We start from the raw sequence: 4201 nt of genomic DNA, 5'->3' as shown, positions 1-4201 counted from the left end.
AAATCATGCAATTTACATGAATAAGTGGGTGACGAAGTGATAGAAACACTCAATTTGAGCACAAAATACATCATAAAATATGGGTTTATCAGTAGGGGTTGAGGGTTGAGAGATTTTCAACCCGCGGGTAGGGTTAGGGTAGAGTCCAAACCCTACCTTACCCTACCCATTGTCAGCCCTATTACCGAAAATTACGAACCAAAACTGTAAAAAAAAAAAAAAAGTTGTGCTACGAAACCAAACCTGTTATCCAAAAAAACAGATGGTGCACAATTTTGATTTTTATAGATTATTATAAACCAATTTAATAATATGATAATAAAAAATCTTTAAAGCCAAAATTATATCCCTCAAATAAAAAAAATGAAAATACAATATATAGGGAAATCAAAATTAGCACAAAACTCTTTCAAAAACAAATAAGAAGAACACGTAGATATATAGAATCTTTTTGCCCACTTAATTGCTAAATCATTTTAGAAAAATAAATGGTTATTTTTTTTAGAAAACTGGATGCACAATGCACAAAGCCTAATAAAGAGGACCTAAATACAAATGGTCATATGATAATCCAACACATAACATTTTTCTATCAATGGTCAACTAAATCTCCAAAATTCATAACATTTCCTAATTATCCAGCTGATGCATATAAATATGCTTAAACACACACAGAAGCACCAAGAAAGGAAAAAGAAATACGAGTACAACTAATTACCAATCACAAACTTGTAGGGTAAAAATCCTATGTTCTTATTGCACCTCCTTTGATAAAAAATCTGCCCCAATAGTTTCTTTGTACTAATTGCTAAACTTATTATTCACATTTCTAAATTATATTTATTAGGAAAATATAAGAATATGAAGCTCCTTGGTATACCGTTAAATTATACAAAAATAAATCACAAAAAAATACAATAAGAATCAACAAAGATAAATAATTTTGAAGACAATCAAATATCAAAGAATACCTTATTCATCAAAGATGTCTTTCTCACGAATTGATGTAAACTCAAGCTTCAACCACGATTGAAAGTGCACAAATGATTCAAATAACTGTTACATATAGTGAAAATTATTTTACAGTATCAACAAATCATGCATATGCATCAAGAAAAAGAGTTGAAAACAAAATGTTATTTCAGAAGCATGAACGACCAACATCGCATCCTCCACTCTGCCCATCACCAACATGTCAACCATAACCAACGCCCACTGGGACCACCGCTGCCACTTTATCCACCACCCCTGTAATCTCCACCTTCAAGTCAGAATATGAGAAAAATAGAATCAGAGAATTGAGAAGGTAATTGAAGAAGAGAAGAAAAATATACCTCTTTTGTTGTGATTCAAATTTTAAATTTTAAATCTCACATTTTTAGGACTTGTTAGGTAAAAAAAATAAATGTTGAAGTAAAGAATGAAATAAAAGTAAATGGGAGAATAAGGAAAACAGGTATAGAGAGAAGAAGAAAATTAATTGAGATAATGAGAGAATTGGTAATTAGTTGTAAAGCTCACAACTAAGTTACTTGAGAATGATTAATTTCAAAAACATGAGTTTCTTTGTAAACAATAGCTGCTGCCACCTCAACTTCATTTAACGACTTATCATGAATGCCTTCAATTTTATCTGCTGCTTTGCTAATTGAAAATCCATCCCCATTTGTACCATATAAGAGAAAAGTCCATATGGAATTTGAATTTCACTGATTCAGTCAAAGAATGCACATTGCATAGTATTTAAGATACAGTAACATTTTCAAATGTTCACATCTAAAGTTGCATGCATCCACAATATCTACCACAATCACATATTAAACAATACTTAAATTGTGAAAAAAAGAAAGGTACTTTCTGCACCCCCAAAATCACAAACAAATGCATCCTTTATGACAATAATTTCTACTAAGATTTAAACATAAAAATTCTAGAAGTATGCATATACTTCAAAGGCACATGCACACATCAACTGTTGAAAAAAATACCTAACCAAGACAAAATAAGCTGAAAGCTTTCTGTTCATATCAATGCCTCAGGAGCTAATGTTCAAACACAAATAGTTCACTGCTCTGATCAATTTTAGCCAAAGTTATTTAAAATAAAGTAAATTAAAATGGTATTCATGAGGAAGGAAGCCTACAGAGTGATAAAGCCAGAAAAACGTTCCCTGTTGCTATGCTTCAGAATGACACTCTCATCCACCCATCTATTTTCCTTCTGAAAAACACTTTAACAACAAATTTGAGAAGTTAAAAACTCGAGTTTTCTCAGCATTATGAACATGAATTCATATAACATGAGGCAAAAAGAAAAATAAAACAAAAACAAAAAAAGTCCAGATTTGAAGTAAACCCAATTACAAAAATGGAAAGAAAACCGTGAATTTAATAGAGAGGAATGTACCCAGAAGCTAATATGCACTCTTAGATTGCAATGAATAGCGGAGCAATCGATGAATATGAAGAAGTCATACGTAACCGACGCTCATGTTGTTTTCTTCACATTGCAATCGAAACACATCTAAAGCGAAAAAATAAAAAATGAATTTAAAAATCACAAAAAAGTCAAAATATAGTAGATCAGAAAAAAAAACTTGAAAAACATCAAACCAAAAATCTCAAAATTGAAAATCTGGACATCTGAAGTGATCAAACCTTGTTTTCCAAAGAGCTTGTTTAGAAGTCCCTTGCAAAATGCCCAGAATCCCCATAGTTGTAGCGGATCTGCTGCCACCACCGTCGCCGTGCATGCCTCCACATCTGCTTCCTCCTTGGTTGTAATCCCTGGCCATATGGCTCATCCCCACCACGGCTGTAGCAAGCGCCAGAAGAACGACTGAATACAGTAAACAATGAAAACAGGAGATTATAAATATATTTGTTTTTTCAATTCAAAATTGAAATTTGAAATTTCATTTTCTTTTTACTTGTCCGAAGAGGTGGAAAATAAATGTAGGTGAGAATGAATAAGAAATAGTTAGTATTGAAAGAGAAATTAAAGGAAGGAATTGTCAGAGTCATTAAAGCCAAAGGGCAAAATTTACTCGAGCATAAATGAATGATGACTGAATGGGAGAGGCAGAGCTCAGATGAACAAATTTAAACAATCAGCAAAGAAACTTTCCTGAGGAAGCTAATAATATACACTTCGAAGATGCGACGAATAGCAGAGCAATTGATGCATATGAGACCATATACATAACTAAAGCGAAAAAATAAAATCTAATTAAAATCACAAAATTTCAGAATCTGGAACAAAAAATTGAAAAACCTCAAACGAAAAACCTCAAAATTGAAAATTTATGGAATCCAAAGTAATCAAAGCTTGTTTTTAGACTTTGTAATGGTACTCGATTACAGGTTCGAAGATTAGGTAATCATGTCATTGAATGCAATATCTTGACAGGTGACAAGTGTGGCGAAATAGTTCTGATTCCACGGATGAATATGGTGCCTAACAATGAAACACTTCCATTCAGGTTCCAACGTAGACAGTTTCCTCTTATAGTCTCCCTTGCAATGACCATCAATAAATCTCAAGGTCAAACTCTAAGCATAGTGGGGTTATACTTACCCAAACCTGTTTTTACGCATGGTCAATTATATGTTGCTTTGTCTAGGGTCAAGTCTAAAAAGGGCTTGAGAGTTTTAATTAAGAACAATGGCTCACTAAGTGATGGTTCTACCTTGAATGTTGTGTATAGGGAGATTTTTCATAATCTATGACTCGGAGCATTAAATTTTTTATGTGTAGAGAAATCTCTATTTGTATCATTCAGTATTATTGATTGGTAAATTGTGGATGACATTTTTAAGTTGAAATCTTGATATTTTTTATTAGGTGGTTCAATGTTTAATAAGAGGTTATTAGGTAACTATATCCAATGTTGAACCTATTTTTTTGTTGATTGTTCAGCAAATATATGAAATTGTGTTTTTGTTATGTAACATGACATGAAGAAACTTTTTTACATTAGTAACGAATATACAAGAAATGATTTTCAGTTTTTCATTTATGTTGGAAAATTTGTATATGTTAATTTAATTCGATTAAAGGCAGACATTAGAATTTTTAAGTATAATTTTATTTGCTTATGATACACACTATATTATGCATAAATGATGTATTTTGTTAATTTCAGTACTATGCACGGGTTATTCACTAGTTTATTTAAATAAAATAAATTGAAACTAAAATT

This window comes from Arachis ipaensis, chromosome B06 (assembly GCF_000816755.2).
Source record: "Arachis ipaensis cultivar K30076 chromosome B06, Araip1.1, whole genome shotgun sequence".
NCBI classification, from domain to species: Eukaryota; Viridiplantae; Streptophyta; class Magnoliopsida; order Fabales; family Fabaceae; genus Arachis; species Arachis ipaensis.
The sequence above is the reverse complement of the archived record's forward strand: the minus strand, read 5'-3'. Positions refer to the sequence as shown.